We start from the raw sequence: 24,897 nt of genomic DNA on the forward strand, positions 1-24,897 counted from the left end.
AGAAATCAATTAGATCTTTCTTTATCATGCCTGAAGAAACTCTCATGCCCTTAAATTATTTTATATTCTCTGCAATTCTTTCTTTTTGGGAGCGGGATTATTTAAAGAGCAATGCATGCTTAGCACGGAACATTTGGAAACTACAGAACAAAGACATTGGGAGAGAGAGGAAGGAAGAAAAGAAGAACAAGAGGAAGAACAAGAAAAAAGAAAAAGAAAATTAAAATCACCTACCATCTGGAGACTCTTGACTAACCAGAACATAATTTTTTTTCTGGATTTCCCTGATTTCATTAAGTATTATAGCCCATCATATAGATAGATGTACTGTTATTTATTGAATCAACCTTCATTGCTCACTTAGGTTGTTTCTATTTTTATTCTGATATAAATGAAACATCTTTGTATATAAATCTTTGAACAAATGTATTTTTTTTGCAGAGGGGGGAAGACTCCTAGAAAGAGAATTATTGTGTCAAAAGGAGTTGACTTTTAAGAAAACCCTGGAAACAAATCGTGCAAAGGGTTTCTGAAAAGAATGAAACAAGTTATGCTTCTGCCAGTAGCATATGGGAGTTATTTTTCTCCAAATGCTTTCTGTTTCAACAATAGATCATTCATTTGGCCCTGTTTTTTTGTGTTTTTTTTTTTTTTTTTTGATATGGAGTCTTACTCTATTACTCAGGTTGGAGTGCAGGGGAGCAATCTTGGCTCATTGCAACCTTCGTCTCCTGGGTTCAAGCCATTCTCCTATTTCAGCTTTCCAAGTAACTGGGATGACAGGTGTGCACCACCATACCCAGCTAATGTTTGTATTTTTAGTAGAGGTGGGATTTCACCATTTTGTCTAGGTTGGTCCTGAACTCCTGACCTCAAGTGATCTGCAAGTCTTGGCCTCCCAAAGTGCTGGGATTACAGGCGTGAGCCACCACACCCGGCAGGCACTGTTCAACTTACTTACATGTGTTATTTTCCTCACCAAGAAAATCATAAAGTGAAACTGCTAGTGTACAAAATAGAGCAGAGCACCACAGAGCTACTAACCAACTTTTTAGAATTATGAATAGTTGAAGCATCTGAAGGCATTTTTAAGATTTCTATTTCAAAATGAAAATAAGTAAAATATACATATTCCATGAAATTATGAATCTTTTTGCCTAACATTTTTTTCAAGAGCCAAGGAGAGCATGGGATTTAGTCTTCAGCAAATATTATATCATGTCTTAACAGTATATAAAATGTGTACATTTTGTGTTCTAGTCTGCAGTAATAATTGTGACATAGTACATAGAGAAAATGCTATTAACATTTTATGGATTTGGGAAGACATTTGTTTACTCAATATCGATGAAAATATTCTGTTTGATCAATTGTGCATTCTCTTGGTGAATTTATAACTTATGTAAATTCACTTATGTTATGGCTTATGTTGCAAGGCAGAGTCAGACATGACAGTGTTAATTGGAACAGAAGTGATCTGGGGGACCTGGAAGTTGGAACTAGACATGCCCTTGAGTGAGGGAGGCTAGAGATGGGTTGGGATCAGGGTATAACTACAGACATTGGGGGAAAGATCCTTTCAGGAAGGTACTTTATGGTATCTAGAGAGCTGAAATAATGGTTTCATCAGAACAAAGGCCCAGGCACAGAAGGAAATGAGCAAGGGACCTAGTTACCACATCTAGAGGATCAGCTGGGACTTGGTTTCAGGAAAACAAGACAGAATCCTGTTGTTAGAACTTTGCCAAAGAGTCAGTTATCAGAGTTGAACTAATAGCAAGGTTGACTTGATGTCTAGTGCTCTACATTGAGCTAAAGTTCCCTTCTCATGAGGAGGCTATTGGTCCAAAGTCTGAGATAAGAATGGACATCCAGGAGTGTGTAAGTGCTTCCACTGCGGGAAGAGAAGGGATAGGGGTAGGAGGGTATTGGAACCAGACAGACCACAGTAGTATCACCCAAAGGTGACTATTAATGTTTTAGAAGTAAGAGGGATACATGATGACTCAGAGGAGCCAGTCATAGATTCAGTGCTATTTAACACTTCCATTAAATGGATAGATTAGAGAACAAGCCATTAGTTACTCAAATGACATCAAGTAAAAATAGTTACTTGCATATTAGTAAACAAGATAAGATCCTCAGCATAATCTTAAAAAACTGGATAAGTGATTAAAACCCAGCAGTAGCTTAGCAAGTACAAAAGCACACTAGTACCATTAAATAGAAAAATAAATGCTACAAGTAAATTATTTTTCCTAAAATTATAGACCAAAAAATGGAAGACCTTTATTTTCTGGTTGACCTTTTCTGGAAAACTCATGAGGTATTGATGGAATATTTAAACTGTGACATTGGTAACTTTACTGTTGCCAGTGTTAAATGTTTTCTGAAATTTACTTGATTTTCTAGAGTACAGATATGCTCAGAAAAAGAATAAAATATTATCAGACCTCTCTTGGTGCTACTGCTATGTACTTTTCAGAAGAAGGATTGTATATATTTTTTGAGTACAAGACAAGAAAAGTGAATACCATGAGATTATGAAAAAGACAATTTGGTTTTTCTAGTGCTGATGGGAAAAGGTTACTAAGCACTACTATTTACTGCTTCTGCTGGTGTTTTAGTAAGAAATTTTCTGAGAAATCAAGTGTTGAGGACATAGAATCAATTGAGTACAAGAGGGCCTTATTGAATATAGAAAAATACAGATTAGCTGAAAGGACATTGAAATGAGTCATCTCACATAAAAAGTGGGATATCAGTGCAGCAGAAAATTTTGTTGGAATGATTTCTATGTGTTGCATTAATAATTTACATTCAATTTCATTTAAAACTGGTTAGAACAGTGGGAGGTGGGGAGGGTGGGGAGGGATAACATGGGGAGAAATACCAGATATAGGTGATGGGGGGATGAAGGCAGCAAACCACCTTGCCATGTGTGTACCTATGCAACAATCCTGCATGATCTGCGCATGTATCCCAGAACCTAAAGTACAGTAAAAAACACTGGTTAGAATATTTGAAAAATATCTACTGTAGTTGGCAACATTCTTTTTAGATAAAGAAAGGATGAAGAGGCAGGTGATAAGGGAGCATTTATAGACTAAGATGTGGGTTTAGGAGAACTCTGACATTAAAGAAAATGTTAAAATGTTTGATATATCTGCACTTTACAAAAAGGTATCTGCTAGTGAGCTCCTTTTCTTGGAGATTAATCAACCCAAGGAACACTTTATCTTGCAGTGCAGTGCAGCCTGGGCCATAAATGTGCTTACCCATGGTTATCTGGTTATCTGACCTCTTGGAACAAGAATCCTGTCCTTTACAATTTTCCTACCACCAAGAGTAGTTAAGCAAGTGTTTGCCCTGCCTCAATGGCTCCTTTATGTTCTCAAATGCCATCGTTCTAATGGCTTAACTTTTTCTTCCACAAAAAGAAACAAAACCCAATTCTTTAACTTTCATCACTATCATATTGAATGATCACATGTTCACAGAGTATTGTGTTGTAAATGAATGCATGGTCATTTTGCCAGATGGTATCATTTAAGAAAAGAAGTATTTTGACTTTTCTAAGATCAGTTTGCATGAGCAAATTGGCATGTTCACAGATTAAAAAGAATGATTTCTTATTTTCCTCAAAGTCATACAATAAAACAGATTCATTAAACAGTTCACTAGAAGAAAGTTTATTTCCTTAAAAACAACGTTTTAGGCCAGGCAAGGTGACTCATGCCTGTAATCCCAGAACTTTGTAGGCTGATGGGGCAGGATCGCTTCAGCCTAGGAGTTCAAGGTTACAGTGAGCTATGATGGCACCACAGCACTTGAGCCTAGGTGACAGAGAATGACCCTGTCTTTTAAAACAAACAGACAAAAACAACCTTTTAGTTTTACAATTCCTAATGTTTAAAATTTGATATTAGTGTTTAAAATTTGATTTAACTTTTAATATCTATTTAAATCTTAATATCCCCAATTCTAGACTCCTCATCAGGCCCTTCACAAACTTTCTCCTGAGGCCCCAGCCTTTTTTATACGTTGATCATTTATCACTCCCAGGTGGGTGCTTGGCTTCCATTTCCCTCATCCCAAACCTTTATATCTGAATAAGAGAAATCAGTTATAAAACTAATATTCTCTGTACCCAAGAAAACTCCTTTATATTGTTATGCCAAGCAGTTTAGTCCCTATTGTTCCAGTTTCTTCACTCCAAAATAGCATTCGCATCAACATTTGCTTATCAGAATACCTGTTCTTGAGCATGTGTGTGCCTGTGTATGTCTCCCCTAACCCCAAGATTTCTAGTTTAAGTTATGTAGAGAAAGCTTAGAAAGGGCAGCTACAGTTGTAAGGCATCAGATGAGTTTCTTAGTACCCAATCTAGAATACTTGAGGATTCTCTCTATTCATTATTCCCAGTACGCACTCATCTGTGTTTTCTAGGCACCCAATCGGAGGGGTGATGGACAATCTTGACGGGGAATGGGAACAAGAAGATGATCACCTTTCTTCTCCTGGCAGACCCATGTCTCAAGACATTCTCCCATTAGATTATATTAACTGTTAGTCCATTAACATAGACTTTACTTATTTATTTTTAAATATTGATTTATTTATTTGCATTTTCACATAGACTTTTTTTTTTTTTGAGACGCAGTTTCACTCTTGTTACCCAGGCTGGAGTGCAATGGCGCGATCTCGGCTCACCGCAACCTCCGCCTCCTGGGTTCAGGCAATTCTCCTGCCTCAGCCTCCTGAGTAGCTGGGATTACAGGCACGCGCCACCATGCCCAGCTAATTTTTTGTATTTTTAGTAGAGACGGGGTTTCACCATGTTGACCAGGATGGTCTTGATCTCTTGACCTCGTGATCCACCCGCCTCGGCCTCCCAAAGTGCTGGGATTACAGGCTTGAGCCACCGCGCCCGGCCCTCACATAGACTTTTAAAACCATAGTGGATAATATCAGAAAGTTGTATTTCTGGGCTCTTAGATCTGCAGCTTGAGAGTGTTAGAAATAATCGGAAGTGTTCAGATTAGAGAAGGAAGGATCGAGACTAATTTGGTTATTTAATTTAGGAAAGTGATTTACGCCTGGAGCAAGAACTTCCTTTTCTATAAATTTCTGGATGTGGCATATCTTTATATTTTTGGAGATGGGAGCAGTCCTGAGTTTGATGACATCCTTTTTTCTGTTTCCTCCATGTTTTGATCCTGTGCTCCCAAATCCCCCAAATCTTTCTGTAGCCTTTGCTTAGATCACATGAGTAAATATAATTTAAAAGTATATTGTATATTTTCTGAGAATTGTCAAGCACTTAATATCATTACTGTTTATTTCTGTTTTGGTTATATTAATTGTGTTCATTTTAACCAAATATTTATATCAGCATGCTAAACATTACATTGTATTTTGCCATTAATAATTTTCTACCCAAACATTATTTTCTCTATGACATACTTTTTAAACTCCTATTATATTTTTTCTATTTTATATCTATTTACACATTCATAGTTGTGCAGTACATGTTAGATGAATTCAGTTGTTGAACAAAGACAGCAGAAGAAGACCGGGTGCGGTGGCTCACGCTTGTAATCAAAGTGCTTTGGGAGGCTGAGGTGGGTGGATCACTTGAGGTCTGGAATTTGAGACTGCCCTGGCCAACATAGTGAAACACCATCTGTACTAAAAATACAAAAATTTGCTGGGCATGGTGGTGAGGGTCTGTAATCCCAGCTACTCAGGAGGCTGAGGCAGGATGACTGCTTGGACCTGGGTGACAGAGGTTGCAGTGAGTCGAGATCATGCCACTGCCCTCCAGCCTGGGTGAGGGGGTTAGACAGTGTCTCAAAAAAAAAAAAAAAAAAAAAGATGGCAGAATGAAATCTACATGAGGGCAGGGATTTTTATGTGTTTTGTTAACTCCTGTATCCTTGGCACTTTTAAGAGTGCCTGGTACATAGTATACATTAAAAAAATATGTGTTTAATGAATGAAAACATGGAAATGTGTCTTTTTTTCACCTTGGTTAATATTATCCTTAAAGTACTGATGTTTTTGTTGGTACTTTTCCATGTGATTTTCAGTTAATATATGTGTAGCCTTTAAATACCCCAAGAAAATTAGTCTCATTAATTTATAGTTATATTCATTTTATCCAAATATAAACTATGCAGTTTAAGCATCTTCCTATTCTGTCTGTCTGCTGTGTTTTTGCATGACTTTAAAAATTGGAGTCCTCCTCCAAGGAAGGCTTGTCATTATTGAGATTATTCATAAAAGGTACCCTAGGCTTTGAAATATTCCAAAGGAAAAGTTCAAAAAATGTTTTGAGCATCTAAGCAAAACCCTTTATAAGCCTCAAGGCAGTGATTCTTAACTTCATTGAGGCCACCAATCCTTTTGAGAATTTGGTATCCATTGAACACACGGCCCTGCCAAATGCATGTACAAACATGTAAACACATTGCATTTATTAAGGGATTCATAGGCTTCTGGAAGCTCATTCATGGACTGTCTATGGGTCCTTGGACTCCAGGTAGGAAGGCTGGCTTTAAAGGCATACCTACCAAGCTTTATGACCTTGAATATAGCTACTGGATCTGCTTCATTCTTCACTACAGGAAAGTGCCTCATGTTTAATAAATGTTGATTGAAACAATGTCTAATAACAAAAGACATTGTTTTATGATCATATCTTAAACTTCTGACTGTCTACATATTCATATAGGTTAATAAAGTTTGAATTAGGTATCCGTCCTGTCATGTTGTGGGATAAAACATCTTTTTACCTGATGGGAAGGGAGCTAACAGAGAGGGACTTTTTTGCTTAACAGAGGGCTGGGACTATCTGAGTGACATCTCAGAGAAACTGGACACAGAGTGGGGAGCAGCAGACCATGTCCAACTGGGATTCTATTTCAATCTAACATCCGGTTGTTCTCCGAGTTTATGAGTCATTCCTGTTTTTGCCACTGTGGGACAGTTGCTTTTACAGTATGCATTATATTATCTCTAGAAAATCAATACAAATTGGATTTATGCAAGGCACAGAATCATATAACATACTTTAATAAAAGAATAAAGGATAATTTGGACATCTTTTAATTATTCACTTTGTTCACTTTCATCATGGCAGAAGGTAATAAGATATCTTTTATTTTTAAATTTATTTACAGAAATATAATTTATGTTTGCAGAGAATAGAAATATTACACACAACCAAATATTAACTGTATCTTGTCAAGCAGGACAAAAGTTCTCATGGACTTTTCCATTTACATTGATGCATTTTAATTGAATTAGTTCTCTTATATATTTTTGGGATATTAGATAGGAATATCCTGATGTGACAGATAGAAATGCCTTATCCTTTCCATATTTTCTCTGGTGCATCTGAGGGTAGACAAAGAATCACAGGAGAATTCTCTGGCTAAATCTAATCAATTAAACAGAAACCATGATCCTACAACCGCATGTATACCAATGTGTGGGAGAGTCAGGGGAGATGCAGCAGGTTCGGGAGGGGATGTGCTTGAAGGCTTGATACTAGGAACATTCATCTATGGGGAAAAACTTGAGTTACTAAACTTTCTCTGATTCTGCTTTGGTTTTGCTTCCCTTCCCTCTATTACTGCTTATTTCCCTTCTCAGACCTGCAGGTCGCCTAAGAAACTTAGCTCTAATGAACCCACTCCTCAGTCTTCCCCTAGATCGTGATCACATTTTATTCTTCTTTACCCCTGTGAGAAGCCTGATCTGACAATTGAATGAACGAATTCATTTCACAGATATCTGTGGTGCTCCTTCTATGTGCCGGGAATTCAGTGGAGAACAAAACAGACACAGGCCCTGCCAACGGAGCTTTCAGCCTCTAGTTGAATGCATGATAGAGAGGATGGGGGAGAAGACAGTGGGGAACAATGGGTTACTTTTACTGTCCCTGACTGTCATGTCTATATGTGGAAGAACAGTCAGACTGGTGAGATTTCATGGTATCAGTGCCTTTTCTTTATTCTCCTCTGTTTCATTCATGAAACAAATTGAATTTTGGATTGAGGAGCTGACCAAAAAATATTTGGGTATATGGAAACTTTGGGATCAAAGGGAGAGGAAGCTGAAACCTTCAAAGAGTAAAGACTTACGGTATTTGATTTTGTTCATAGTATAGTATTTATGAATAGCTCTGTAATATTCAGTGGTATAAGTTGTGGTACCCTTTCCTTCAGCAAATTTATATTAAAACTCACTGTAAATCTGCATATCTGAAAGTCTGATATCTCCTTCTTGCGATTTTCCTCTCATCTTGATTTACACCAAAACCCCTGAAGCTTATACTGTGAGAGGAAAATCTGGCTGCTTTCTACCTGCAAGGGAAAGCACTGATGTTTAAACAGTGTTACTGCCATTTCTTCTTTGCTTCCACATGGTGTCAGTATTCAGTGATAGTCCTTTCCAGGTATACAGACATCCAGGTTCTTAAAGTCTAGGTCTTACTCATACTCCTTGGAGGGAGGCTTGGCCACCCTTCAGTGACATTTACCAGAGGCACTCCACACTTCTCCTTCAGTTAATATTCCCATGACGAGCCATTACCTCCTAGGATCCAAGTATTGTGCCAGGTGGCTGGAAACAGAGGGGCAGACCAAAGCTAACCCTCCTCTGTGGATCTTGGACTTCTTGTCTTGAGTCTAGTTCATCAGTCATAGTTCTCGTCTCAAGGTTATTTTGTTTCTAGAGCTTCTTTACCCTTTCATGCCACTTGACCTTGTCCAGTCCACACCTATAACTTTCTTTCATTTCAAATATCAGTGCTTCTTATACAAAGTGATCTTCATCCCCTTCAGTGACCAACTTTGCATAGATAAATGCTCTTGCTTGGTCACAGAATGGTTTACTGCACTTAGTCCCAGGACAGTGACTATCTGCTAGCCCTAGAATTGTCTAATTTAAAGGCCTGTTCAGGTGAGGCCTAGGAGAACAGAGAAGACCTGTGTCTATATATATATATATATTTTTTTTTTTTTTTTTTGAGGTGGAGTTTCACTCTTATTGCTCAGGCTGGAGTGCAATGGCACTGTCTTGGCTCACCACAACCTCCGCCTCTTGGGTTCAAGTGATTCTCTTGCCTCAGCCTCCCAAGTAGCTGGGACTACAGGCATGCAACATCATGCCTGGCTAATTTTGTATTTTAAGTAGACATGGGGTTTCTCCATGTTGGTCAGGCTGGTCTTGAATTCCTGACCTCGTGATCCACTTGCATTGGCCTCCCAAAGTGCTGGGATTACAGGTGTGAGCCACTGCGCCCAGCCTTGTTTCTATTACTAAAAAAGAAAGAGGAAGAAAAAGAAAGGAGGGAAAGAAGGAAAGAAGTAGGGAAGAAAGAAAAAGAGAGAAAGAAAGAAAAAGAAGGAAGAAAGGAAAAAAGAAAGAAAGAGGAAAAAAAAATCCAGTGGCATTTCCTGAGTATAGTGTCTTTAAACTAGGAGGAGGCAAGGGTAAGGGAAAACTTTTTTTTTTTTAATGGGAAGCCATGACCACATTTCACTGCCACTGTTGCAGATATTGCAGCTTCAGCACCCGCCTCAACACCCTCCCCCACCGCCACCCGCCTGGCCACCTCACTCTAATTACTCTAGTCTGATCTAGCAAAAGCGCTACTGGGACAATTACAGTCAATAGTGGCAGGGAGCAGGTAATGGTTGGGCAAGAAAAAAGTGGGGGATAAATTCACAGTCACTACTAACTCATTCTCCTCTTCCCAGCCACATTTTGAGCCACCCTCAAATCCAGCAGAAGTGGGGAGGCGTGGAGCACTGTTAACATTTTGGCGTGCTTTCTTATGGATATGTGTTTATAAAATGTGATTTATTCTGTGTATTCAATATTTATCATTCTTCCCCTTCTAGGTTAGTAAATATCAAATATAAGCACATCTTAATGGCTGCATGATTTTATCACTTTATTGTGCCACCATCTTTAGTTGAACATTTAGGATGTTCACAGGATGCTGCCTTTATTTTACTACTTATATCATTCTGATGTGAACATCTTAGTTCATGGATCTTTGTACATTGTCAGAAGGACAAACACAGTGAAGAGCTGTTGCATTACTGTTGCTGGAGTATGAAACTGATGAGTCTTGATAGTGTTCTCTCTTCAGCTACTGGGACTAAAAAATCAAATGGCATCTCAGAGCTTTCCTACTTCATCCTAGGAGTTGAAAGGGCTAAACATAAGCCAGGTAGATATATGTGATGGAGCCTCTGGCTGGTTCTGATTTCTTGTTGGCCTGAGGTATATCTAGGCTTCTTCTCTGATGTTACAGTCTCACTATTAGAGGCAATACTCCTCTCTCTACTCCTCCCAGTGGTCCATCCTTCTTCCCTGCTACAGTCAGATCTGTGTTAAGGTTGCAGCCTCCTGGAGCATAATCAGATTACCTGAAGCTGCTAGTTATCTTAACCGTTTATTTAAGGCCTCCCTATGCCCAGTTTTAGATGTGATGAGTTACATGCAGAGATCAAATCTGATTTATTGATGTAGTGATTACAATGCTAGTACTATGGCTGGGCACGGTGGCTCATGCCTGTAATCGCAACACTTTTGGAGGCCAAGGTGGGAGGATTGCTTGAGGCCAGGAGTTTGAGACCAGCCTGGGCAACATAGCGAGACCATCATCTCTAAAAAAAGAAAAAATATCAGCCTGGTGTGGCAACACGAGCCTATAGTCCTAGCGATTCCGGAGGCTAAAAGAGGAAGATCCCTTGAGCTCAGTAGTTTGAGGCTGTAAGATCTTGTCTCTAAAAACAAACAAAGAATACTAACTCACCTTGAGTGCATGCCCTGTGTCAGGGCATTTTAGCAACTGATTTATGTAAGTCACAATGTAATCTTCACAGCAATCTTATGAAGTGGTTACTATTATTACCCTCATTTTACATATAACCAGAAGCAAGGAGAGGTTATGTAACTGTTACCCCAGCGGGCAGTGGCAAAACCAGGAGTTAAGCCTCAGTCATCTGTCTCCCAAACCTTCACCTTTACCCATTATGCATATGGTAAGTATAAACATATTTTTAGCTTGTACTAACATTTATTTTTAAAAGATCTTGGGCTGCAATATTGGGGTTCATATTTCTAACCTGAATTTTCAAACCAATTCTTTTATATGTGTCTAATTTTAGGACTCTCTTAGATTTTTATCAAGCAAAAGGCAAACATTTTTATGAGGATTTATAAACTCATAGAAGGGGGCAGCTGGAGTGAGTGACCTCATAATCCCCTTATCCTATACCCTGTTGCTGTTGTACCAAAGGGTGTACAATATAGTGATAATCTTGGATTATACTTTTTTAGACGTTAGCCAGTTGAGATTGATTGAGATTTCTATAGAAGGACTTCATCTCTATTCCAGTCACTTGGTCTATGGCACTGAGTCATCATTACTGGTTTGTTAGGTTGATTTCATAGGGTTATTCTCTGGTAGATGGGGAAATCCTTCAGTTTCTATTTCTGCTCCACTAGAACACTCTTATCAAGGACACAGCCTGAGATAGAACATAACTGTCAGACACACTTACATTATTTGACAAAAATATAACCTACATGGTGCTGCACACTGCCTGCAGAATGCTGTGACGATGACTGTTACAAGGGGGATGTCATTCTGTCCTTGCCTGGAACATTTCTTTTTTTCTTTTCTTCACATAATTACCGACAGTGCACTTTTTGTGTATTCGGGCTACACCTGGTCTATTCCGATTAAAGTTGATGGCTATTTTTATGTCATCAGCAATCATAATTTTTTGTTTCATTTTTAGAACATCTCTTGCAGGGATTTTGAATACTTTTTTTGACTTATCTTTTTAAACTTGTCACCCAGTTCTTGCCAAGGTTAACAGCAAAGTTTACAAAAGTTAACAGCCAATCTCACCTGAGAATCACCGCCTAAACAAAAGGTTATTTCACCATGCAAATCCTTTTGGATAGCTTTGTCTAGGTCCATAGCTAATTAACCAATTAGAAGCTACTTCAGATTTTATTTTTCAAGATAAATGCTTGCTTGGCTGTAGACTTTTTCTCTGAATTTATTTTCCTTTTTTTTAAAAAAAATTAAGTTGATGGTTCCTTTGTATAGATGCTTCCAGTGGGTCTTATTAGCCCTTAGCTCTATGCCTGCCTCTTGAACACTGGGAATTATCCTGCATTCTACTGAGTTCCACAGCTGTCTGCCTTACCACTCAAAAGCATTTTAATATTCTCACCATACCTCTGAAAATACTTTCTTTAGTCTCAATTGACCATCATACACCAAATCCTCTTTTGTCTTAATTCTCTAATCTCTGTATAATTTGATACTGCAACTGCACTTGAAGTTTTCTCATGTGATTTCCATAATGAAAGTTATCTACTATATACGCTGCTTTTTTGGTCTCCTTTATTGGCTCTTTAATTTCCAGTTTTCTGCAAGTATTAAGTGAACCACACAAGAGAGCTCCTTCCCCAGTTCAAAAACTTTGGTGTTGTATCTCCAGCCCTCCATTCTTGCTCCTCCTCTTCTTCTCATTGCGTGTGTCCTCACTCTTTTTAAAAATTTTATTTTACTGTGGTAACAACACTGGACATGAGGTATACTCAACACATTTTTAAGTGTACAATACATTATTGTTGACTGTAGGTACAGCGTTGTACAGCAGATGTCTAGGGCTTATTCATCTAGTTTAACTGGAACTTTATGCCCGTTGATTACTAATTCCCCATTTCCCCCTCCTGTCAGAGCCAGGCTGACAGGAGGGGGAAATTTGTCTGTTGTATATAACAAATATATATATATATATATACACACACACACACACACACACATACTCTGTTCTGTGCATTTCTGTTTTAGATACTTCACAGAAGTGGAATCATGCTGCATTTGTCCTCCTGTGACTGGCTTATTTCACTTGGCATAATGTCCTGAAGGTTCATCCATGCTCTCTCATATGGCAGGACTTCCTTTTTTTTTTTAATTTATTTTATTGCATTTTAGGTTTTGGGGTACATGTGAAGAACATGCAAGATTGTTGCATAGGTACACACGTGGCAGTGTGATTTGCTGCCTTCCTCCCCATCACCTACATCTGGCATCTCTACCCTTGACTTCCTTTTTTATTAAGGCTGAATAATATATCAATGAATATATATGTATATTCCACATTTTCTCTATCCATTTGTCTGTGGACATTTAGGTTTATATAGCTTGGCTGTTGAAACTGAAATGAACATGGGCATGCAGATATTGCTTTGAGATCCTGATTTCATTTCTTCTGGATCAACATCCAGAAATTGAATAGCCAGATCATATGGTATCTGTTTTTAATTTTTTGAAAAACCTCCACACTGACACAATGGTGGCTCCATTTTGCATTCTCATCATTAGTGTGCAAGGATTCCAGTTTCTCCACATCCTTTCCAACACTTTTTTGTTGTTGTTGTTAATTGCCATTCTGACAGATGTGAGGTGATCTCTCATTGTGGTTTTGATTTGCATGTTCTGTCTTTTGGTGACTATTCTTAAGAAGTTACTGATTAGCTCTAAATTGATGCAGTTCATATTTATATCTCTAGGTCCAACATCACTCATGATATTTTCATCTCTCTCTAGAACCTCTTCATTCTGTTATTTTAATGGAAATCCAGACTCAATCTATTATTCCTTCTTCCTGAGGCACAACCCATGTTAATGGTTAATCTCTGCAACTTCTCCTTTTCTTATTGCCTTTACCATTTCCCCAGTTTCCTGAGTTTAAAACACGTTTTTTTTTTTTAATTTAAAAAATTTTTTTATTAGTATCTAGTAGAGAGAGGGTAAGATTTAGAATGTGATAGATCTAGATTTAAATCCTACATAGTCCACTTACTAGCTGTGTGACCTTAGAGAAATCAAGTAATCTCTCTGAACCTCTACTCTCTCATCTACAAAATGAGCACAATTACATCTAGTTGCTTATTTTGAGATTTGAATGAAATATGTAAAAGAACTTTGCAAATTGGAAGAGCTCAGTAAAAGTTTTATTGTTTTCACCTCCTCTTTCTTCCAATTTTCTCTATTCTCATAGCAGTTAAGGTTACGGTTTGCATAGAGAGTCACTCAGTGAATACTCATTGAATAAATGCATTCTCCTGTTTGCGCAGCTGACATTCACTGACTTTCCGTATTGGTGACTTCTACATTTCTACCTCTGTTTGGTGGCTTTCTTTTATTACCAGATCTCTCAAACGTCCACTCTCAAACACTAAAATGGACTTTCTTCCTGAAGTCTACCATAGAAGTCCTAAAGCTTTCTTTCTCCAAATTAAACCTCCATGTAAATTGCCTTCCTTGGGATACCTTGTCAGCAGAACCAGCAAAAACACATTAAGGACTCCTTAGATTTAACCAGTGAGTCAGATATATCTTACAAACTGTGGTTTCTCTTACTGCTTGTGTAGTTTCTCTCTTTCTGTCTCTGTATCTCTCTCTCTCTCTCTCTTTTTTTTTTTTTTTGAATTAGAAGGCAATACTTATGCAATGGGTCCTCTAAATAGAAAGAGATAATAACATTACTAATTGGAGCAGTAATTGAATTGTAATTATTTCTAGGTTTTTAAAAAAATGAATTTAAGGATACATTAGGAAATAACCCATCCCGGTGACTTAGTGAAAGAAAAGGGAGTATTATGTAAAACTAACATATAGGTAAATGTAGCCCTTATTTGTACTTTTGGTTTAATTATACTGAATAATTTACATATCTGTGCTTTTGTAAGGCAAAAGCATTACAAGAAAGTGACACATTTGGTGAATTTGGATCTTATGTTAGCATGATGTGGCATCATTATTGCGTTCCATTTGGCCTCTCAGGTTTCTTGATGGCTAAAATCACCTTTGCTTTGAGATTTGGTTAAACCATGTTAGTTTGCTAACTTTATACTTGACTAAGTTTTTTGAATCTCTTCATTGTAACTTCAGACAACATAGTTTGCAAGAGAATGAAAGTTGGAGCTTATGAAAATGCTGGTTAGTATCTGCGTGGTTGTCTTTTATTGTTTTGTAGACTATTTGGTTCTTCTCACCACTGATGTTTTTAAGTCCCTTAGGAGGCCCAAGAAGAAGCACCCCTTTTCTCAGCCTATGTTTTAAATAAAGAAATAAGACAGAAATGAAGCCTATGGTGACCAAATACCACCTTTATTCCTGAAAGACTTTATACTGGAGAATTTGCAGGCAGGGGACTTCCCAATACTAAACTCCAAAATTAAATAGATTTCCCTGGTCCCAGGCAATTCTGTTGGACACACCTCTCCTGGAGGAGCAGAGCACAATTTGGAGTGCTCTCTAGGAGAGATTTGGTCTCTAGAGAAAAGATGTTTACTTATATATGCCAAATCTATTCTTTCAAAATGGTCTATCAGGTATGTTGCTTTTCCCCTGGAAGTGGAGAGTAGGCCATTCTTTATCTGGAGTGAAACACTGAGGACAAGGGAATAGACATTCCACATAATAGTGCCAATTCTCTTGTGATAATCTGGTTGGTAGAACAAATGAGGGGGTCCATTTTAATGCATTTATCCCAACATATTTATTAAAAGGAACAGTCAAGATTTCAAGTAATGCTTTGTATTTAATAGCTACCTAAAAGTGATTCTTCATGTGTTAGATGCACAGACCAGGGTGGCATCTGGTCACACATTTTTCAGTTTCACAAATGTGACAATACTCCTATAACAAGTATCACTGTTTTATCTCACGTGTTAATGATGAATTACAGTAGAATATAGTGTGTTACAATGTCAGTATTTTTCATCACAAACTCATCATGTTATACTTCTGCCAGGCACTAATAGACAACTATTTCTAAGACTGTGCAAGAGGCTAATTAAAATGATAATATACTTGGAAAGATTTTCCTACCAATCTCTCTGAAGTTGCAGGTTTGCATATTTGGTTAAGTAAAAATGTGTAAGATAATTTTCTGTCATAATTTTAAGTTAGTGTACAATAAAAATCATCAATTTCATTTTACATAGTCATGTAACACCAATGAGTACAGATGACTCTGGAAATTGAAACTATTGAGAAATATACCAGTATTCTAACCACAGATTTTTCATGTCCCTATATGCAGAAAAATAAATGTCAGTAATAGTCAACATTGTTTAATTAATAGAAAGATTTATTTGTGAAGTTCAGGAAGGAAGCACGATACTATATGAATATTAAATATTAAGTTATGACCATCAAATGTTACAATAGTGGCTAAATAAATTACTCTTTAATAAAACACAGACCCTAGAACACAGCACTATATAAATGCCTGTTAAATAGGAACCAAATAGTGAATTCAGTAGGAGTGGGATTTCAAACAAATAATGGCACTATGAATCTTAATGAGTTTTATATACTAATCTCTTTTCTGTAAATATAATTTCTTGGCTCTCCAGAATGTGGTGTGGTGCCTTGTCTATTCTTTCTATATCTGAGACAAGTTAGAAATCTCAGTAGATTAAAACTTGGAAGGAATATTGTCTGAATTCTTAAAGATGGAAGAATCCTAAGCATCTGAATTATAGTGCTTTATTATTCATTGTTTATATAGACTTATAAACAATGATCATATATAAAACAACTCCTGTGTCTATTATTTGTAATATAGACATCAACAGTCTGACTAAAATGTTATACAATATGGTAAGAAAGGATGATACATTATGTGAACTACAGTAGAAATAAAAAGTGCCATTGCTGGCATTTACTACATAAAAGTTGCCCTTTGAAATTATTTAATTATTTCTGGTATTTCGTGCTGTGAAGGCTATTTTAACAAAAGTTCTTTTGTTCTGTCTTAATAAAATGTCAAACATTTTAATAATGTAAAATAAGAATTTACCCTATGAATATTGTACTTTTATTTCTAGTTTGTGGTCTCACATCTCTCCTCATAAAATTATATTATCATATCACATTTTCATCATGTTATTTCCATGCTTCAAGTTCTCAAGTGGCGTCTATTCATTTTCATAATAATTATGGAGTATAAAGTTATTTATTGTTGTGTAACAAATATATCCAAAACTCAGTGGCTTAAAACAAGAATAAATATTTGTGATCTTATATTTTCTCTGAGTGAGGAGTTTGGGAGCAGGTTGGCTGGTTCTGGCTTGGGATTTGTCATGAGGTTGCTGTGACTATATCAGACAGAGCTACAGCCATCTGAAGGCTTGACTGGAGGGTTCTCTTACAAGATGGATGGAAGATATTCTCTCATCTTCCATGGCAGGTTGGTGCTAGCTGTTGGCTGGATCCCTCAGTTCCTTAAGTGGAATTTTTCATAGGGGAACTTGATTGTCCTCATGTTGTAATAGCTGATTTCCTCCAGAAAGAGCAACTCAAGAGAGAATGAGGTGGAAACCACAGTAACTTTCACAACGTAGCCTTAGAAGTTCCTCATGCCATTTCATCTGTATTCTGTTGGTCACACAGGAAAGTAATAATTCAATGTGTGGGTGTAACTAGCTAGAAGTGAGACTCATTGAGGGCCATCTTGTAGGCTGGCTACCATACTTTCCCCCCTAAAATTTTTCTTTTTGGTTAAAAGTATTACATTGGGTTAAAGGGTCACATTTATCATATGTGCAACTCGATTTCCCTGACTCTTTGCAATCTCCAATTTCTAATCTTATTTAAAATCTCAAACACTTATTTCTTGTCTCAGAGTGGATCAGATGGGCTTACAAAGGCATCTGTCATATTCTGTTCTGTGCTCTCTATTGATGTTGACTCCCCCGGGGGCTGGTGGAGGGTAGTGCTCCACCATAGCTGCAGGCTTTAGGACTTCACCTCGTCAGTCATCCGTGTCAATGCTATGGTTTCCCAGGGTTTCCACATTTAAAAGCCCCCAGGCTACTAAAATGAAGATGAATTACATGAAATCCTTCCTATTTCAAAACCTGTACTGATTTCCATCCAGAAGTGGAAAAAATGTTCCCTTTCCACCTCTGAATTATATATATTTATCCCCTAGTACAAGATAGTATGCTTCTATGTCTGGTGGGGCTCAGACCAGGATCTGTGGGCTGAGCTTGACCCTCATGTGTACCATCATGTACTTCAGATGCAATGTTGTGTTGCCTGTTTCATTTGAGATTTAACCAGAAAGTAAACTATTGAAATTATTGGAATTCTTTCCTTTCAGTTTAGCAAACCAGTCTGAATCCTAGCTTTAAGCTCAAACTAGCCACTTGCTATGTATGCATAACACAGAACATATTAAACATATTTATCCCCAGTGCCCTTAGTAGATGCATAAATAATGTTTGAGGTTAATCTGTATGCTAATTAAATATATGTTTAGAAAAATTCAGTATATCTAAGTTTTGGCTTTATATATCTTGAAGTTATTTGTTGCATATATATGTCAAGGAACTTTTGTACTTTAATGGAATAATGCAATTCAAAATTGGCAGTGAAATTCTTACCTGAAATCAGTAGAAGCACCAGGCTGCTTTAGTCCTAAAATATTGGATGGTATTCCTTTTCCATTAATGGATAACTGATTTGTTTTCTATCTGATGTAAAGTGAAGTTCTATGTAACTGTAGATTCAACACTCTTCTCCCCTCTTCCAATCAACTTGCTGCTCCTCTTTGTAAAACTCCAGGAGTTATAAAGCTTAAAGTCTTCTGATAAACATTTTCATAAGCTAGGAAATATAGTCTGAGAAAAAGTAAATAGTGTCCTATGAATTGCAGATTTAAATTTACATTAGTCATTCTTATAAAAACCTACCCCTTTAAATTTGATTTTTTAAGTAAATTATAAATCTAGGGAAGAAGAGTTTGTGAAATATTGGAATTAATTGTTACTTGAATGTCTGAAAGAACTCCTCTCTCAAATCATATAGACATGGTATTCTCTTTATTGAAAGGTGCTTGAACTACTGAATAAAATATTTTTTTATTGATAGAATAATTCAAGTTTTGTACCTCTTTAATCATTTTGGCAAATAACATCTTTATCAAGATATTTATCCATTTTTTTATCCCTGCTATGTTTGTAGTTTTTTCATTTCTAATATTTTTAGTACCTTTTCTTTTTTTTCTTTGTCAGTCTGGTAAGAGATTTATTGGTTTTATAAAACTTTAATGTTTTTGGCTTTATTGATCCTCTGTATTTATTTTTGCCTTTGACTTAATTATTTTTTTCTTTTAATATAAACTTTCTTTTGCTTTTTATGAGTTTATTACCTTGTGTTCTTATTCTTAAGTTGGATATATAGCTTATAGATATGCAGACTTTCTTTTATAATCTAAACAGACTGATTTTCCCATTTTTGACTATTCTATTGCATTTCAAAAATTTGAAATATTGTCTCTTGATAATGTTTCTTAATCTCCATTGGGATTTTTGTTTTATTCATGAATTGTTTTGAGATGTGTGTTTAAATTCTGAAGTGTGGGGTATAAGGATTATTTAACATTTTGTTTTTAATTTATAATTGACTACATTTGTTTGGAATTGTGGTCTGTGTGATATCTAATCTTTGAGCTTCACTGAGATTTGTTTTGCCAATTTTTAAAGTTTTCAATGTGTGTTGGAAGAGAATATGTGTTCTCTAATTGTTGCATGCAGGGTTCAATATGAAGTCCATTAAATCAAGTTTTAATTATATTATTTAAATATGCTATTTCTTTGATAATTTTTTTGTTTCACTTTTTTGGTTTGCATGACTTATCATTAAATGAGAGAGGAATGCTAACATCTCACACTGATTATAGATTTTTAAATTCCTTCTTATAGTTTTATTCAATTTTCTTTTACATGCAGTATTTTGAATCTATCTTATTTGTATAATTTGTCTTATCTATCAATTTTAAAACCATTGTATTTACCTGGACAATTTAATATTTGACATTATATAATGGTTCTATTAATTCCTAACATTGTTTTTTAACTTAAAATCTATGTTGCCTGAAATTAATACCTATTCTAGCTTTCTTTCGGTTAGTTTTAAATGGTATATAAATTTACAGTCTATTACTTCGAACACTTCTGTATTCTTAAATCTCTTGCAAACACAAATCTTTGGATTTGTTTTTCTATCAGTTTTCTGTCTTCTGTCTAACAATTGTATTTTAACTGGCAAGATCATCAATATATTACATTTATATTAGCATTTGATTCTGCCAAACTTTTTTTGGTGTGTTTTCTGTTAGCACAGCTTTTCCTTCTTTCTTCCCCCTCCCCTTTTTTTCCTGCACAGATTGAATTTTATTTATTCCTTTTCTCTTTCTATCCCTCATTCACTCCTCTACTAGGTTTAGAAATTATGTATTCAATATCTACTATTTTAGTGGCTACTGTTGATACTTTACTATGTATATTAGAAAACAGCTGTTCTACAATGTGTTAACCATCTGCTAAATAATAAAAGTTCTCTAGAACGTTTTAACTTTAATCAACCTCTTCTTACTTCCATGGGATTGCTGTTCAGTGTTCTAGTTTTATTTTTTTAACTCCACAAAGTAGACGTTAATATTTGTATTACTTTATACAAACAATATTTGTCTAGATTTGATACATACTTATTAGTTTCTTTTATTGCCATTTTTTTTTTCCCTCAGATATTTCTTCTGAGATCACCTCTGGAATTAGATTCATTCTCCTTTAAGTACTTTTAAATGAAGGTATATAGGAGGTATACTCTCTCAGTTTTTGCTTTTTGTTTTTTTCATTTTTAAAATCTGTGACAATTGTCTTTTAGTGGAGTACTTAGTCCATTCGTAGTTATGTAACTATCAAATATTTGGGTTAAATATATCATTTTACCAGGTTAGTTTTTTTATTTGCTTTCTCTTTCTTTTGTTCTTTCCTTTTTGCTTTTCTTTGGATAAATAAAATATTTTTAGTATTTTATTATTACTACTATACTACCTTGTTAGTTATACATACTTCTATTCATTTAGTGATTACCCTAAAGAGAAAAACATACATAATTGACATTAAAGTCTACCTTTAATTAATATTGTCAACAATTTCCAAGAACCTTATAGCACTTACCTTTATTGACCCCTTCTGCCTTGTTACCTATTTTTGTCATAAACTGAAATTCCACATTTTAAATTCTAAATGATATTATTACTGTTGTTTTAGTCTTTAACAGCATTATTGAGGTATAACTGACATATAACAAACCTCACATACTTAAGTATACAGTGTTGTAAGTTTTGATATATATATGTATAACTGTAAAATCATCACCACAGTCAGGATAGCTGTTTCTGTATAAGCTTTTGTAACCGGCTTCTCTTATCCTTCCATACCTTCACACAATCACTGTTTATTTGCATTTTCTAGAAATTTATATAAATGGAATAATATATTATGTGCATATTTAACTGCTATGAAATCTATTCATTGGTTATTTCTTTGGTAAAATTTGAAATCTTTTTATGTATTTCTTTGAATGTACTAATTGTAGTTATCTAACTTCTATGTTTTTTAATGCCAATCTTTGCATCATCAGTTAGTCTGCTTATGTTATCAATTTTTTTTTCTCCTGGTTTTCAGTAATTTTTTATGTCTTGTTTCCTTGTGTGCCTAATTTTAAAAATTGAATATTAGAGATAATACAGAAAGAATTAGGGCCGGGCACCGTGGCTCACGCCTGTAATCCCAGCACTTTGGGAGGCCAAGGTGGGTGGATCATGAGGTCAAGAGATTGAGACCATCCTGGTCAACATGGTGAAACCCCGTCTCTACTAAAAATACAAAAAATCAGCTGGGCATGGTGGCACGTGCCTGTAATCCCAGCTACTCATGAGGCTGAGGCAGGAGAATTGCCTGAACCCAGGAGGCGGAGGTTGCGGTGAGCTGAGATGGCGCCATTGCACTCCAGCCTGGGTAACAAGAGCGAAACTCCATCTCAAAAAGAAAAAAAAAAAAAAGAATTGGAGAGGTTCATGATGATACAATCTTCCCTAGAGAAAATTATTTTCTTCTGACTTGCATATAGATACTAGGTTTCAGCTTTGGCTTGATCTGTTTCTGATTTGTCCTTACCCCTATGATATTGCCTTTCATGTATCCTAAAGCCTAAACTCTGACCAGAAATATTCTACTTTTATGTTCTCTGAACTTTAATTTTTGTTTATTCAGCATCGTGAGACTAAAATTTATGCTTAGTTTTTTCTTTTATCAGCAGTTCTCTGCTTGATCTTACCTCTCACCTACATAGTTTAGTAGGTGTCAGCAAATGCTCTCTGGGAGATTGTATTAGAATTTTGGGTCACTTTCTGAGTTTCCTTTTTTTCTGGTATTTTGGTCCCTCATGTCCTGATTGCATTTGTAGACATGAATTTCGGTTTTTATCTCTGGTCCAGTGACACTGCCTCAAGCTCTAAGTCACAGTTTTCCGTATGGTCACTATGACCCTGAAAATCAGCAAATCTCCCAAGAGGAAAAGATGCAATAAATTTGGCTCATCTAAGTGTATTTTGTTGCTGTTGGGAAGTCTTCTATCAATGTAATTATTGTTCCTTTCAAATAATATGTCTTTACTGTCTGATTTTAAGATCTTTTTTGTCTTTTAAGATAAATAAGCTCTGCAGTTATTCCAGCTTACAATCCTGGAGAGTTTTCTGGCTTCATTCAGGAAGGAGGAAATCAGGCAGAGGCCATTGTCTTCCTGAATGAAGGAGATAGAGTTGGGTGTGTGGGGAGGCCAAGACAGCTGTTTCATACTGCAGAATACCAGCGTGGAAAAGGGAGCGCAGAAGAATAGCCCTAGAGATCTGCCGTTGCCTCTGGAGTCTTCAGCTGAGTAATGATCAGCACAGGACGTGAGAGACCACCCAGAGCTGGGGAAAGTATCACTCAAAAGGAACACAGGAAAAATTCTTAGAGCTTACACAGGTCTAAGAATAGCTTGTGTCCCTACAAGGCAAAAACATAAAACCTTGTCATGTATGTGCCACCAGGTAGAATACTCAGAACAATGGAATTGGGGCAAATTAACCTTAAAGGCTCCTGCTGCCTAACAAAGTTTAATAGAAATATTCAATAGCACCAAACTATTTCCAAGTAATTCAAATGCATCCAAGAACAAAACTCAACAGTACTTACAGGCATACAAAAATATCCTGCCCCCAAGAAGGAGAAAATTCACAATATCAGGCATCCAGTCAAAAATTACCAGGCACACAAAAATGCAGCAAAATATGACCCATAATCCAGAAGAAAAATAAGTCAAAAGAAGAGCCCAGAAATGACACTGTTGACATAGTTAATAATAATGATACCAAAAATTGTAACTATATTCCACGTGTTTCAGAGGGTAGAGAAATTCCCAAGTATATTAAATTGAGGCATGGCATATTTCAAATATTGGTAATTTCAATGTTTAAAGTTCTTGTATTGTCTAAAGTTTTATTGCTATTTCTATAAACTCTTACCCCGGTAACATTTCTTTTTGAGTTTAGTGAATTTTTATTTTGAACTCATATTTTAATAATATAATCTGTCTAAATTCTGAGGATTTAAATAAAGCTCATTTTCCTCTAGAGAGTATTTACTTTTGCCAAACTTGGAATCCAAGAGATACTATAGTTTTAGGTGAATTTTATGTTCTTTGGAGGATCCTGATTTGTGCTGGGAGACCCAGACTTGGCGTCTCCACCTTGCAGTGTCCTTGGGCTTACTTTTATTTTATTTTCTCAGCATTCTTATGGGTGTTTGGTCCAAAAGTAACTCTAGATTTTGTTTGCTTACTGGTACTCTTTAAATTTTAGCTGACTGTCCTTCTTGCCTCTAGCCCTTTTGATGTGTGTGAAAATCTATGTTTGTTTTGTTGCCCCCACTTACCATCATATTTACAGTAGACAGCACTGGGCAGGCACATGGTAGGCACTCAACAAATATATAGTAAATGAGTGTTTTTATTAGGAAAACATTATCAACCAAATTAAGAATTCTCCACATGAGCTACTGTCATTAACACAAAAGCCTGTAGTATTTAAAAATTGTATTATTTATTTCTAGATTTTTAAAATCTTAGGAGTCTAGATAAAATAGAGAAAATGACTACTTATATAAGAATTTATGCAAAATAACTTTTATTAGATTTTTAATAAAAATTATTTGGTAGTCAGATTTGCTTTGCTTTGATTTTATAAAATAAGACTTTTTTTTTCAGGACTGGATATTTTTGACACCTTTCAAACACCCTTTTTGATGATGATCACCGGAGTGATTCCTGAATCCTGTTCTTTTGACTCTACTTTAACTTGGGCTTAGATAGTTACTGGAGAATTGTCCCAAAGATCCTTACTCTTGGCTTAAAAGAAATGATGATTGATAGATTTGTCCTAACTGACCTTAAAGTACATCAGAAGAGTCCTGGACTCTGCCTTCAAACTGTTGTGTGACCATTGGTAGTTTATTTGAACTATTTACACCTCAGCTTTCTCATTTATTAATCAATGAAGTTGAAATATGCTATTCTTGGATATTACTAGGGGATTAAAAAGCATAGCAACTATAATCAATACCTCTCTATGATACTCTTAACCTGTCATTTAAACTTGTATCTTATAAATTATTAATATATTAATATTAATATATATTAATATATAAATTATTAATTATATATCTATAAATGGAGACAATGGTACATTTGCAAGTACAAGACACTAGTCTGAAAGATTTAGAGGATTGTGGAAAGCCATGAATGAAAATCAAATTCAGGATAAAAGGGAGAGTCAGAGAGATCTGAACGCATAGATACAAATAATAGGAATAATGTAAATGTAGCTGACATGGCAGAATCTTGGCCTTGGCCTGTTTATATCTGGGAGGACCAATCTTCCT

At 36.0% G+C, this 24,897-nt stretch overlaps 1 protein-coding gene across 4 annotated transcripts in view; it reads left to right on the forward strand.

Annotated features, from left to right (window-relative positions):
* Positions 1-24,897, forward strand: part of TMEM117 (transmembrane protein 117) — a 536,937-nt gene that overhangs the window by 62,671 nt on the left and 449,369 nt on the right. The window lies entirely within an intron of this gene.

The sequence above is a fragment of the Sapajus apella genome, unplaced genomic scaffold, assembly GCF_009761245.1.
Source record: "Sapajus apella isolate SASKATOON/1434 unplaced genomic scaffold, GSC_monkey_1.0 scaffold66, whole genome shotgun sequence".
NCBI classification, from domain to species: Eukaryota; Metazoa; Chordata; class Mammalia; order Primates; family Cebidae; genus Sapajus; species Sapajus apella.